Genomic DNA, 9,749 nt, shown 5'->3' with positions numbered 1-9,749 from the left:
TGACCGCCTAGGAATACCAATTGTCGTAGGCAAATTATGATTTATTTAAGTTTTTACTTTTTTAAATAGATTAGACGTAAAATTTTGAGAAATACTGCTTATGACCATACCAGGTTGAATGCACCCGATCTCGTCCGATCACGGAAGTTAAGCAACGTCGGGATTGGTTAGTACTTGGATGGGTGACCGCCTAGCAATACCAATTGTCATAGACAAAATATGATTTTTAAAATATATTTAAATGTTAACATTTTTAAAGATTTTAGACCAAAAAATGTTGACCAATACTGTCTACGACCATACCAGGTTGAATGCACCCGATCTCGTCCGATCTCGGAAGTTAAGCAACGTCGTGATTGGTTAGTCATTGGATGGGTGACCGCCTAGGAATACCAATTGTCGTAGGCATAATATCATTTATTTAAGTTTTTACATTTTTAAAAAGATTAGACCATAAATGTTGACGAATACTGTCTACGACCATACCAGGTTGAATGCACCCGATCTCGTCCGATCTCGGAAGTTAAGCAACGTCGGGATTGGTTAGTACTTGGATGGGTGACCGCCTAGGAATACCAATTGTCGTAGGCAAAATATGATTTATTTAAGTTTTTACATTTTTAAATAGATTAGACCAAAAAATGTTGACCAACACTGGCTACGAACATACCAGATTGAATGCACCCGATCTCGTCCGATCTCGGAAGTTAAGCAACGTCGGGATTGGTTAGTACTTGGATGGGTGACCGCCTAGCAATACCAATTGTCATAGGCAAAATATGATTTTTAAAATATATTTAAATGTTAACATTTTCAAAGATTTTAGACCAAAAAATGTTGACCAATACTGTCTACGACCATACCAGGTTGAATGCACCCGATCTCGTCCGATCTCGGAAGTTAAGCAACGTCGGGATTGGTTAGTACTTGGATGGGTGACCGCCTAGGAATACCAATTGTCGCAGGCATAATATCATTTATTTAAGTTTTTACATTTTTAAATAGATTAGAACATAAATGTTGACCAATACTGTCTACGACCATACCAGGTTGAATGCACCCGATCTCGTCCGATCTCGGAAGTTAAGCAACGTCGGGATTGCTTAGTACTTGGATGGGTGACCGCCTAGGAATACCAATTGTCGTTGGCACAATATGATTTGTTTAAGTTTTTACATTTTTAAATAGATTAGACCATAAATGTTGACCAATACTGTCTACGACCATACCAGGTTGAATGCACCCGATCTCGTCCGATCTCGGAAGTTAAGCAACGTCGGGATTGGTTAGTACTTGGATGGGTGACCGCCTAGGAATACCAATTGTCGTAGGCAAAATATGATTTATTTAAGTTTTTACTTTTTTAAATAGATTAGACGTAAAATGTTGAGAAATACTGCTTACGACCATACCAGGTTGAATGCACCCGATCTCGTCCGATCTCGGAAGTTAAGCAACGTCGGGATTGGTTAGTACTTGGATGGGTGACCGCCTAGGAATACCAAATGTCGTAGGCAAAATATGATTTATTTAAGTTTTTACATTTTTAAATAGATTAGACCAAAAAATGTTGACCAATACTGGCTACGAACATACCAGGTTGAATGCACCCGATCTCGTCCGATCTCGGAAGTTAAGCAACGTCGGGATTGCTTAGTACTTGGATGGGTGACCGCCTAGGAATACCAATTGTCGTAGGCACAATATGATTTGTTTAAGTTTTTACATTTTTAAATAGATTAGACCATAAATGTTGACCAATACTGTCTACGACCATACCAGGTTGAATGCACCCGATCTCGTCCGATCTCGGAAGTTAAGCAACGTCGGGATTGGTTAGTACTTGGATGGGTGACCGCCTAGGAATACCAATTGTCGTAGGCAAAATATGATTTATTTAAGTTTTTACTTTTTTAAATAGATTAGACGTAAAATGTTGAGAAATACTGCTTACGACCATACCAGGTTGAATGCACCCGATCTCGTCCGATCTCGGAAGTTAAGCAACGTCGGGATTGGTTAGTACTTTGATGGGTGACCGCCTAGGAATACCAATTGTCGTAGGCAAAATATGATTTATTTAAGTTTTTACATTTTTAAATAGATTAGACGTAAAATGTTGAGAAATACTGCTTATGACCATACCAGGTTGAATGCACCCGATCTCGTCCGATCTCGGAAGTTAAGCAACGTCGGGATTGGTTAGTACTTGGATGGGTGACCGCATAGGAATTCCAATTGTCATAGGCAAAATATGATTTATAAAATATATTTAAATGTTAACATTTTTGAAGATTTTAGACCAAAAAATGTTGACCAATACTGTCTACGACCATACCAGGTTGAATGCACCCGATCTCGTCCGATCTCGGAAGTTAAGCAACATCGGGATTGGTTGCTACTTGGATGGGTTACCGCCTAGGAATACCAATTGTCATAGGCAAATTATTATTTTTAAAATATATTTAAATGTTAGCATTTTAAAGATTTTAGACCAAAAAATGTTTACCAACACTGTCTACGACCATACCAGGTTCAATGCACCCGATCTCGTCCGATCTCGGAAGTTAAGCAACGTTGGGATTGGTTAGTACTTGGATGGGTGACCGCCTAGGAATACCAATTGTCGTAGGCACAATATGATTTATTTAAGTTTTACATTTTTAAATAGATTAGACCAAAAAATGTTGACCAATACTGGCTACGACCATACCAGGTTGAATGCACCCGATCTCGTCCGATCTCGGAAGTTAAGCAACGTCGGGATTGGTTAGTACTTGGATGGGTGACCGCCTAGCAATACCAATTGTCGTAGGCAAAATATGATTTATTTAAGTTTTTACATTTTTAAATAGATTAGACCAAAAAATGTTGACCAATACTGGCTACGACCATACCAGGTTGAATGCACCCGATCTCGTCCGATCTCGGAAGTTAAGCAACGTCGGGATTGGTTAGTACTTGGATGGGTGACCGCCTAGCAATACCAATTGTCATAGGCAAAATATGATTTTTAAAATATATTTAAATGTTAACATTTTTAAAGATTTTAGACCATAAAATGTTGACCAATACTGTCTACGACCATACCAGGTTGAATGCACCCGATCTCGTCCGATCTCGGAAGTTAAGCAACGTCGGGATTGGTTAGTACTTGGATGGGTGACCGCCTAGGAATACCAATTGTCGTAGGCATAATATCATTTATTTAAGTTTTTACATTTTTAAACAGATTAGACCATAAATGTTGTCGAATGCTGTCTACAACCATACCAGGTTGAATGCACCCGATCTCGTCCGATCTCGGAAGTTAAGCAACGTCGGGATTGGTTAGTACTTGGATGGGTGACCGCCTAGGAATACCAATTGTCGTAGGCAAATTATGATTTATTTAAGTTTTTACTTTTTTAAATAGATTAGACGTAAAATTTTGAGAAATACTGGTTATGACCATACCAGGTTGAATGCACCCGATCTCGTCCGATCACGGAAGTTAAGCAACGTCGGGATTGGTTAGTACTTGGATGGGTGACCGCCTAGCAATACTAATTGTCATAGGCAAAATATGATTTTTAAAATATATTTAAATGTTAACATTTTTAAAGATTTTAGACCAAAAAATGTTGACCAATACTGTCTACGACCATACCAGGTTGAATGCACCCGATCTCGTCCGATCTCGGAAGTTAAGCAACGTCGGGATTGGTTAGTCATTGGATGGGTGACCGCCTAGGAATACCAATTGTCGTAGGCATAATATCATTTATTTAAGTTTTTACATTTTTAAAAAGATTAGACCATAAATGTTGACCAATACTGTCTACGACCATACCAGGTTGAATGCACCCGATCTCGTCCGATCTCGGAAGTTAAGCAACGTCGGGATTGGTTAGTACTTGGATGGGTGACCGCCTAGGAATACCAATTGTCGTAGGCAAAATATGATTTATTTAAGTTTTTACATTTTTAAATAGATTAGACCAAAAAATGTTGACCAACACTGGCTACGAACATACCAGATTGAATGCACCCGATCTCGTCCGATCTCGGAAGTTAAGCAACGTCGGGATTGGTTAGTACTTGGATGGGTGACCGCCTAGCAATACCAATTGTCATAGGCAAAATATGATTTTTAAAATATATTTAAATGTTAACATTTTCAAAGATTTTAGACCAAAAAATGTTGACCAATACTGTCTACGACCATACCAGGTTGAATGCACCCGATCTCGTCCGATCTCGGAAGTTAAGCAACGTCGGGATTGGTTAGTACTTGGATGGGTGACCGCCTAGGAATACCAATTGTCGCAGGCATAATATCATTTATTTAAGTTTTTACATTTTTAAATAGATTAGAACATAAATGTTGACCAATACTGTCTACGACCATACCAGGTTGAATGCACCCGATCTCGTCCGATCTCGGAAGTTAAGCAACGTCGGGATTGCTTAGTACTTGGATGGGTGACCGCCTAGGAATACCAATTGTCGTTGGCACAATATGATTTGTTTAAGTTTTTACATTTTTAAATAGATTAGACCATAAATGTTGACCAATACTGTCTACGACCATACCAGGTTGAATGCACCCGATCTCGTCCGATCTCGGAAGTTAAGCAACGTCGGGATTGGTTAGTACTTGGATGGGTGACCGCCTAGGAATACCAATTGTCGTAGGCAAAATATGATTTATTTAAGTTTTTACTTTTTTAAATAGATTAGACGTAAAATGTTGAGAAATACTGCTTACGACCATACCAGGTTGAATGCACCCGATCTCGTCCGATCTCGGAAGTTAAGCAACGTCGGGATTGGTTAGTACTTGGATGGGTGACCGCCTAGGAATACCAAATGTCGTAGGCAAAATATGATTTATTTAAGTTTTTACATTTTTAAATAGATTAGACCAAAAAATGTTGACCAATACTGGCTACGAACATACCAGGTTGAATGCACCCGATCTCGTCCGATCTCGGAAGTTAAGCAACGTCGGGATTGCTTAGTACTTGGATGGGTGACCGCCTAGGAATACCAATTGTCGTAGGCACAATATGATTTGTTTAAGTTTTTACATTTTTAAATAGATTAGACCATAAATGTTGACCAATACTGTCTACGACCATACCAGGTTGAATGCACCCGATCTCGTCCGATCTCGGAAGTTAAGCAACGTCGGGATTGGTTAGTACTTGGATGGGTGACCGCCTAGGAATACCAATTGTCGTAGGCAAAATATGATTTATTTAAGTTTTTACTTTTTTAAATAGATTAGACGTAAAATGTTGAGAAATACTGCTTACGACCATACCAGGTTGAATGCACCCGATCTCGTCCGATCTCGGAAGTTAAGCAACGTCGGGATTGGTTAGTACTTTGATGGGTGACCGCCTAGGAATACCAATTGTCGTAGGCAAAATATGATTTATTTAAGTTTTTACATTTTTAAATAGATTAGACGTAAAATGTTGAGAAATACTGCTTATGACCATACCAGGTTGAATGCACCCGATCTCGTCCGATCTCGGAAGTTAAGCAACGTCGGGATTGGTTAGTACTTGGATGGGTGACCGCATAGGAATTCCAATTGTCATAGGCAAAATATGATTTATAAAATATATTTAAATGTTAACATTTTTGAAGATTTTAGACCAAAAAATGTTGACCAATACTGTCTACGACCATACCAGGTTGAATGCACCCGATCTCGTCCGATCTCGGAAGTTAAGCAACATCGGGATTGGTTGCTACTTGGATGGGTTACCGCCTAGGAATACCAATTGTCATAGGCAAATTATTATTTTTAAAATATATTTAAATGTTAGCATTTTAAAGATTTTAGACCAAAAAATGTTTACCAACACTGTCTACGACCATACCAGGTTCAATGCACCCGATCTCGTCCGATCTCGGAAGTTAAGCAACGTTGGGATTGGTTAGTACTTGGATGGGTGACCGCCTAGGAATACCAATTGTCGTAGGCACAATATGATTTATTTAAGTTTTACATTTTTAAATAGATTAGACCAAAAAATGTTGACCAATACTGGCTACGACCATACCAGGTTGAATGCACCCGATCTCGTCCGATCTCGGAAGTTAAGCAACGTCGGGATTGGTTAGTACTTGGATGGGTGACCGCCTAGCAATACCAATTGTCGTAGGCAAAATATGATTTATTTAAGTTTTTACATTTTTAAATAGATTAGACCAAAAAATGTTGACCAATACTGGCTACGACCATACCAGGTTGAATGCACCCGATCTCGTCCGATCTCGGAAGTTAAGCAACGTCGGGATTGGTTAGTACTTGGATGGGTGACCGCCTAGCAATACCAATTGTCATAGGCAAAATATGATTTTTAAAATATATTTAAATGTTAACATTTTTAAAGATTTTAGACCATAAAATGTTGACCAATACTGTCTACGACCATACCAGGTTGAATGCACCCGATCTCGTCCGATCTCGGAAGTTAAGCAACGTCGGGATTGGTTAGTACTTGGATGGGTGACCGCCTAGGAATACCAATTGTCGTAGGCATAATATCATTTATTTAAGTTTTTACATTTTTAAACAGATTAGACCATAAATGTTGTCGAATGCTGTCTACAACCATACCAGGTTGAATGCACCCGATCTCGTCCGATCTCGGAAGTTAAGCAACGTCGGGATTGGTTAGTACTTGGATGGGTGACCGCCTAGGAATTCCAATTGTCGTAGGCAAATTATGATTTATTTAAGTTTTTACTTTTTTAAATAGATTAGACGTAAAATTTTGAGAAATACTGCTTATGACCATACCAGGTTGAATGCACCCGATCTCGTCCGATCACGGAAGTTAAGCAACGTCGGGATTGGTTAGTACTTGGATGGGTGACCGCCTAGCAATACTAATTGTCATAGGCAAAATATGATTTTTAAAATATATTTAAATGTTAACATTTTTAAAGATTTTAGACCAAAAAATGTTGACCAATACTGTCTACGACCATACCAGGTTGAATGCACCCGATCTCGTCCGATCTCGGAAGTTAAGCAACGTCGGGATTGGTTAGTCATTGGATGGGTGACCGCCTAGGAATACCAATTGTCGTAGGCATAATATCATTTATTTAAGTTTTTACATTTTTAAAAAGATTAGACCATAAATGTTGACGAATACTGTCTACGACCATACCAGGTTGAATGCACCCGATCTCGTCCGATCTCGGAAGTTAAGCAACGTCGGGATTGGTTAGTACTTGGATGGGTGACCGCCTAGGAATACCAATTGTCGTAGGCAAAATATGATTTATTTAAGTTTTTACATTTTTAAATAGATTAGACCAAAAAATGTTGACCAATACTGGCTACGAACATACCAGATTGAATGCACCCGATCTCGTCCGATCTCGGAAGTTAAGCAACGTCGGGATTGGTTAGTACTTGGATGGGTGACCGCCTAGCAATACCAATTGTCATAGGCAAAATATGATTTTTAAAATATATTTAAATGTTAATATTTTCAAAGATTTTAGACCAAAAAATGTTGACCAATACTGTCTACGACCATACCAGGTTGAATGCACCCGATCTCGTCCGATCTCGGAAGTTAAGCAACGTCGGGATTGGTTAGTACTTGGATGGGTGACCGCCTAGGAATACCAATTGTCGTAGGCATAATATCATTTATTTAAGTTTTTACATTTTTAAATAGATTAGAACATAAATGTTGACCAATACTGTCTACGACCATACCAGGTTGAATGTACCCGATCTCGTCCGATCTCGGAAGTTAAGCAACGTCGGGATTGCTTAGTACTTGGATGGGTGACCGCCTAGGAATACCAATTGTCGTAGGCACAATATGATTTGTTTAAGTTTTTACATTTTTAAATAGATTAGACCATAAATGTTGACCAATACTGTCTACGACCATACCAGGTTGAATGCACCCGATCTCGTCCGATCTCGGAAGTTAAGCAACGTCGGGATTGGTTAGTACTTGGATGGGTGACCGCCTAGGAATATCAATTGTCGTAGGCAAAATATGATTTATTTAAGTTTTTACTTTTTTAAATAGATTAGACGTAAAATGTTGAGAAATACTGCTTACGACCATACCAGGTTGAATGCACCCGATCTCGTCCGATCTCGGAAGTTAAGCAACGTCGGGATTGGTTAGTACTTTGATGGGTGACCGCCTAGGAATACCAATTGTCGTAGGCAAAATATGATTTAATTAAGTTTTTACATTTTTAAATAGATTAGACGTAAAATGTTGAGAAATACTGCTTATGACCATACCAGGTTGAATGCACCTGATCTCGTCCGATCTCGGAAGTTAAGCAACGTCGGGATTGGTTAGTACTTGGATGGGTGACCGCATAGGAATTCCAATTGTCATAGGCAAAATATGATTTATTTAAGTTTTTACTTTTTTAAATAGATTAGACGTAAAATGTTGAGAAATACTGCTTACGACCATACCAGGTTGAATGCACCCGATCTCGTCCGATCTCGGAAGTTAAGCAACGTCGGGATTGGTTAGTACTTTGATGGGTGACCGCCTAGGAATACCAATTGTCGTAGGCAAAATATGATTTAATTAAGTTTTTACATTTTTAAATAGATTAGACGTAAAATGTTGAGAAATACTGCTTATGACCATACCAGGTTGAATGCACCTGATCTCGTCCGATCTCGGAAGTTAAGCAACGTCGGGATTGGTTAGTACTTGGATGGGTGACCGCATAGGAATTCCAATTGTCATAGGCAAAATATGATTTATAAAATATATTTAAATGTTAACATTTTTGAAGATTTTAGACCAAAAAATGTTGACCAATACTGTCTACGACCATACCAGGTTGAATGCACCCGATCTCGTCCGAACTCGGAAGTTAAGCAACGTCGGGATTGGTTAGTACTTGGATGGGTGACCGCCTAGCAATACCAATTGTCATAGGCAAAATATGATTTTTAAAATATATTTAAATGTTAACATTTTTAAAGATTTTAGACCAAAAAATGTTGACCAATACTGTCTACGACCAAACCAGGTTGAATGCACCCGATCTCGTCCGATCTCGAAAGTTAAGCAACATCGGGATTGGTTGCTACTTGGATGGGTGACCGCCTAGGAATACCAATTGTCATAGGCAAATTATTCTTTTTAAAATATATTTAAATGTTAGCATTTTAAAGATTTTAGACCAAAAAATGTTTACCAACACTGTCTACGACCATACCAGGTTCAATGCACCCGATCTCGTCCGATCTCGGAAGTTAAGCAACGTCGGGATTGGTTAGTACTTGGATGGGTGACCGCCTAGGAATACCAATTGTCGTAGGCATAATATCATTTATTTAAGTTTTTACATTTTTAAACAGATTAGACCATAAATGTTGTCGAATACTGTCTACAACCATATCAGGTTGAATGCACCCGATCTCGTCCGATCTCGGAAGTTAAGCAACGTCGGGATTGGTTAGTACTTGGATGGGTGACCGCCTAGGAATACCAATTGTCGTAGGCAAATTATGATTTATTTAAGTTTTTACTTTTTTAAATAGATTAGACGTAAAATTTTGAGAAATACTGCTTATGACCATACCAGGTTGAATGCACCCGATCTCGTCCGATCACGGAAGTTAAGCAACGTCGGGATTGCTTAGTACTTGGATGGGTGACCGCCTAGCAATACCAATTGTCATAGGCAAAATATGATTTTTAAAATATATTTAAATGTTAACATTTTTAAAGATT

At 38.7% G+C, this 9,749-nt stretch overlaps 31 non-coding genes and 21 pseudogenes across 31 annotated transcripts; all 52 read left to right on the top strand.

Moving 5' to 3' along the window:
* The first annotated feature begins 96 nt into the window (after nt 1-96).
* On the top strand, nt 97-215 carry LOC146157099 (5S ribosomal RNA; annotated as a pseudogene).
* A 74-nt stretch (nt 216-289) lies between these two features.
* Nucleotides 290-408, top strand: LOC146157098 (5S ribosomal RNA; annotated as a pseudogene).
* Nucleotides 409-472: 64 nt separating this feature from the next.
* Nucleotides 473-591, top strand: LOC146157097 (5S ribosomal RNA). Its single transcript, XR_014495433.1, has one exon. It is a non-coding gene; the product is annotated as a 5S ribosomal RNA (ribosomal RNA).
* Nucleotides 592-656: 65 nt separating this feature from the next.
* Nucleotides 657-775, top strand: LOC146157096 (5S ribosomal RNA; annotated as a pseudogene).
* A 74-nt stretch (nt 776-849) lies between these two features.
* LOC146157095 (5S ribosomal RNA) lies at nt 850-968 on the top strand. The gene has a single exon (XR_014496866.1). It is a non-coding gene; the product is annotated as a 5S ribosomal RNA (ribosomal RNA).
* Nucleotides 969-1,032: 64 nt separating this feature from the next.
* Nucleotides 1,033-1,151, top strand: LOC146157094 (5S ribosomal RNA). Its single transcript, XR_014498351.1, has one exon. It is a non-coding gene; the product is annotated as a 5S ribosomal RNA (ribosomal RNA).
* A 64-nt stretch (nt 1,152-1,215) lies between these two features.
* On the top strand, nt 1,216-1,334 carry LOC146157093 (5S ribosomal RNA). Its single transcript, XR_014495432.1, has one exon. It is a non-coding gene; the product is annotated as a 5S ribosomal RNA (ribosomal RNA).
* Nucleotides 1,335-1,398: 64 nt separating this feature from the next.
* Nucleotides 1,399-1,517, top strand: LOC146157092 (5S ribosomal RNA). Its single transcript, XR_014496629.1, has one exon. It is a non-coding gene; the product is annotated as a 5S ribosomal RNA (ribosomal RNA).
* A 65-nt stretch (nt 1,518-1,582) lies between these two features.
* On the top strand, nt 1,583-1,701 carry LOC146157091 (5S ribosomal RNA; annotated as a pseudogene).
* Nucleotides 1,702-1,765: 64 nt separating this feature from the next.
* On the top strand, nt 1,766-1,884 carry LOC146157090 (5S ribosomal RNA). Its single transcript, XR_014495431.1, has one exon. It is a non-coding gene; the product is annotated as a 5S ribosomal RNA (ribosomal RNA).
* A 64-nt stretch (nt 1,885-1,948) lies between these two features.
* LOC146157089 (5S ribosomal RNA) lies at nt 1,949-2,067 on the top strand. Its single transcript, XR_014495568.1, has one exon. It is a non-coding gene; the product is annotated as a 5S ribosomal RNA (ribosomal RNA).
* A 64-nt stretch (nt 2,068-2,131) lies between these two features.
* LOC146157088 (5S ribosomal RNA) lies at nt 2,132-2,250 on the top strand. The gene has a single exon (XR_014496601.1). It is a non-coding gene; the product is annotated as a 5S ribosomal RNA (ribosomal RNA).
* A 74-nt stretch (nt 2,251-2,324) lies between these two features.
* Nucleotides 2,325-2,443, top strand: LOC146157087 (5S ribosomal RNA; annotated as a pseudogene).
* Nucleotides 2,444-2,516: 73 nt separating this feature from the next.
* LOC146157086 (5S ribosomal RNA) lies at nt 2,517-2,635 on the top strand. The gene has a single exon (XR_014497567.1). It is a non-coding gene; the product is annotated as a 5S ribosomal RNA (ribosomal RNA).
* A 64-nt stretch (nt 2,636-2,699) lies between these two features.
* LOC146157085 (5S ribosomal RNA) lies at nt 2,700-2,818 on the top strand (annotated as a pseudogene).
* Nucleotides 2,819-2,883: 65 nt separating this feature from the next.
* LOC146157084 (5S ribosomal RNA) lies at nt 2,884-3,002 on the top strand (annotated as a pseudogene).
* Nucleotides 3,003-3,076: 74 nt separating this feature from the next.
* On the top strand, nt 3,077-3,195 carry LOC146157083 (5S ribosomal RNA). Its single transcript, XR_014495430.1, has one exon. It is a non-coding gene; the product is annotated as a 5S ribosomal RNA (ribosomal RNA).
* Nucleotides 3,196-3,259: 64 nt separating this feature from the next.
* On the top strand, nt 3,260-3,378 carry LOC146157082 (5S ribosomal RNA). Its single transcript, XR_014497326.1, has one exon. It is a non-coding gene; the product is annotated as a 5S ribosomal RNA (ribosomal RNA).
* A 64-nt stretch (nt 3,379-3,442) lies between these two features.
* Nucleotides 3,443-3,561, top strand: LOC146157081 (5S ribosomal RNA; annotated as a pseudogene).
* Nucleotides 3,562-3,635: 74 nt separating this feature from the next.
* Nucleotides 3,636-3,754, top strand: LOC146157080 (5S ribosomal RNA; annotated as a pseudogene).
* Nucleotides 3,755-3,818: 64 nt separating this feature from the next.
* LOC146157079 (5S ribosomal RNA) lies at nt 3,819-3,937 on the top strand. Its single transcript, XR_014495429.1, has one exon. It is a non-coding gene; the product is annotated as a 5S ribosomal RNA (ribosomal RNA).
* Nucleotides 3,938-4,002: 65 nt separating this feature from the next.
* On the top strand, nt 4,003-4,121 carry LOC146157078 (5S ribosomal RNA; annotated as a pseudogene).
* A 74-nt stretch (nt 4,122-4,195) lies between these two features.
* Nucleotides 4,196-4,314, top strand: LOC146157077 (5S ribosomal RNA). The gene has a single exon (XR_014496865.1). It is a non-coding gene; the product is annotated as a 5S ribosomal RNA (ribosomal RNA).
* A 64-nt stretch (nt 4,315-4,378) lies between these two features.
* Nucleotides 4,379-4,497, top strand: LOC146157076 (5S ribosomal RNA). Its single transcript, XR_014498350.1, has one exon. It is a non-coding gene; the product is annotated as a 5S ribosomal RNA (ribosomal RNA).
* A 64-nt stretch (nt 4,498-4,561) lies between these two features.
* On the top strand, nt 4,562-4,680 carry LOC146157075 (5S ribosomal RNA). Its single transcript, XR_014495428.1, has one exon. It is a non-coding gene; the product is annotated as a 5S ribosomal RNA (ribosomal RNA).
* A 64-nt stretch (nt 4,681-4,744) lies between these two features.
* Nucleotides 4,745-4,863, top strand: LOC146157074 (5S ribosomal RNA). Its single transcript, XR_014496628.1, has one exon. It is a non-coding gene; the product is annotated as a 5S ribosomal RNA (ribosomal RNA).
* Nucleotides 4,864-4,928: 65 nt separating this feature from the next.
* On the top strand, nt 4,929-5,047 carry LOC146157073 (5S ribosomal RNA; annotated as a pseudogene).
* Nucleotides 5,048-5,111: 64 nt separating this feature from the next.
* LOC146157072 (5S ribosomal RNA) lies at nt 5,112-5,230 on the top strand. Its single transcript, XR_014495427.1, has one exon. It is a non-coding gene; the product is annotated as a 5S ribosomal RNA (ribosomal RNA).
* A 64-nt stretch (nt 5,231-5,294) lies between these two features.
* On the top strand, nt 5,295-5,413 carry LOC146157071 (5S ribosomal RNA). Its single transcript, XR_014495567.1, has one exon. It is a non-coding gene; the product is annotated as a 5S ribosomal RNA (ribosomal RNA).
* A 64-nt stretch (nt 5,414-5,477) lies between these two features.
* On the top strand, nt 5,478-5,596 carry LOC146157070 (5S ribosomal RNA). The gene has a single exon (XR_014496600.1). It is a non-coding gene; the product is annotated as a 5S ribosomal RNA (ribosomal RNA).
* Nucleotides 5,597-5,670: 74 nt separating this feature from the next.
* Nucleotides 5,671-5,789, top strand: LOC146157069 (5S ribosomal RNA; annotated as a pseudogene).
* A 73-nt stretch (nt 5,790-5,862) lies between these two features.
* LOC146157068 (5S ribosomal RNA) lies at nt 5,863-5,981 on the top strand. The gene has a single exon (XR_014497566.1). It is a non-coding gene; the product is annotated as a 5S ribosomal RNA (ribosomal RNA).
* Nucleotides 5,982-6,045: 64 nt separating this feature from the next.
* On the top strand, nt 6,046-6,164 carry LOC146157067 (5S ribosomal RNA; annotated as a pseudogene).
* A 65-nt stretch (nt 6,165-6,229) lies between these two features.
* On the top strand, nt 6,230-6,348 carry LOC146157066 (5S ribosomal RNA; annotated as a pseudogene).
* A 74-nt stretch (nt 6,349-6,422) lies between these two features.
* Nucleotides 6,423-6,541, top strand: LOC146157065 (5S ribosomal RNA). Its single transcript, XR_014495425.1, has one exon. It is a non-coding gene; the product is annotated as a 5S ribosomal RNA (ribosomal RNA).
* A 64-nt stretch (nt 6,542-6,605) lies between these two features.
* On the top strand, nt 6,606-6,724 carry LOC146157064 (5S ribosomal RNA). The gene has a single exon (XR_014497801.1). It is a non-coding gene; the product is annotated as a 5S ribosomal RNA (ribosomal RNA).
* A 64-nt stretch (nt 6,725-6,788) lies between these two features.
* Nucleotides 6,789-6,907, top strand: LOC146157063 (5S ribosomal RNA; annotated as a pseudogene).
* A 74-nt stretch (nt 6,908-6,981) lies between these two features.
* On the top strand, nt 6,982-7,100 carry LOC146157062 (5S ribosomal RNA; annotated as a pseudogene).
* Nucleotides 7,101-7,164: 64 nt separating this feature from the next.
* On the top strand, nt 7,165-7,283 carry LOC146157061 (5S ribosomal RNA). The gene has a single exon (XR_014495424.1). It is a non-coding gene; the product is annotated as a 5S ribosomal RNA (ribosomal RNA).
* Nucleotides 7,284-7,348: 65 nt separating this feature from the next.
* On the top strand, nt 7,349-7,467 carry LOC146157060 (5S ribosomal RNA; annotated as a pseudogene).
* A 74-nt stretch (nt 7,468-7,541) lies between these two features.
* On the top strand, nt 7,542-7,660 carry LOC146157059 (5S ribosomal RNA). The gene has a single exon (XR_014495423.1). It is a non-coding gene; the product is annotated as a 5S ribosomal RNA (ribosomal RNA).
* Nucleotides 7,661-7,724: 64 nt separating this feature from the next.
* Nucleotides 7,725-7,843, top strand: LOC146157058 (5S ribosomal RNA). Its single transcript, XR_014497826.1, has one exon. It is a non-coding gene; the product is annotated as a 5S ribosomal RNA (ribosomal RNA).
* A 64-nt stretch (nt 7,844-7,907) lies between these two features.
* LOC146157057 (5S ribosomal RNA) lies at nt 7,908-8,026 on the top strand. The gene has a single exon (XR_014495886.1). It is a non-coding gene; the product is annotated as a 5S ribosomal RNA (ribosomal RNA).
* Nucleotides 8,027-8,090: 64 nt separating this feature from the next.
* LOC146157056 (5S ribosomal RNA) lies at nt 8,091-8,209 on the top strand. The gene has a single exon (XR_014495566.1). It is a non-coding gene; the product is annotated as a 5S ribosomal RNA (ribosomal RNA).
* A 64-nt stretch (nt 8,210-8,273) lies between these two features.
* LOC146157055 (5S ribosomal RNA) lies at nt 8,274-8,392 on the top strand. Its single transcript, XR_014497800.1, has one exon. It is a non-coding gene; the product is annotated as a 5S ribosomal RNA (ribosomal RNA).
* Nucleotides 8,393-8,456: 64 nt separating this feature from the next.
* On the top strand, nt 8,457-8,575 carry LOC146157054 (5S ribosomal RNA). The gene has a single exon (XR_014495565.1). It is a non-coding gene; the product is annotated as a 5S ribosomal RNA (ribosomal RNA).
* A 64-nt stretch (nt 8,576-8,639) lies between these two features.
* LOC146157053 (5S ribosomal RNA) lies at nt 8,640-8,758 on the top strand. The gene has a single exon (XR_014497799.1). It is a non-coding gene; the product is annotated as a 5S ribosomal RNA (ribosomal RNA).
* Nucleotides 8,759-8,832: 74 nt separating this feature from the next.
* LOC146157052 (5S ribosomal RNA) lies at nt 8,833-8,951 on the top strand (annotated as a pseudogene).
* A 74-nt stretch (nt 8,952-9,025) lies between these two features.
* On the top strand, nt 9,026-9,144 carry LOC146157051 (5S ribosomal RNA; annotated as a pseudogene).
* Nucleotides 9,145-9,217: 73 nt separating this feature from the next.
* On the top strand, nt 9,218-9,336 carry LOC146157050 (5S ribosomal RNA). Its single transcript, XR_014497789.1, has one exon. It is a non-coding gene; the product is annotated as a 5S ribosomal RNA (ribosomal RNA).
* Nucleotides 9,337-9,400: 64 nt separating this feature from the next.
* LOC146157049 (5S ribosomal RNA) lies at nt 9,401-9,519 on the top strand (annotated as a pseudogene).
* Nucleotides 9,520-9,583: 64 nt separating this feature from the next.
* LOC146157048 (5S ribosomal RNA) lies at nt 9,584-9,702 on the top strand (annotated as a pseudogene).
* Nucleotides 9,703-9,749: the final 47 nt, after the last annotated feature.

The sequence above is a fragment of the Ascidiella aspersa genome, chromosome 4, assembly GCF_963924565.1.
Source record: "Ascidiella aspersa chromosome 4, kaAscAspe10.2, whole genome shotgun sequence".
Classification (NCBI taxonomy): domain Eukaryota; kingdom Metazoa; phylum Chordata; class Ascidiacea; order Phlebobranchia; family Ascidiidae; genus Ascidiella; species Ascidiella aspersa.
This window is presented reverse-complemented; position numbering and strand designations above follow the sequence as displayed.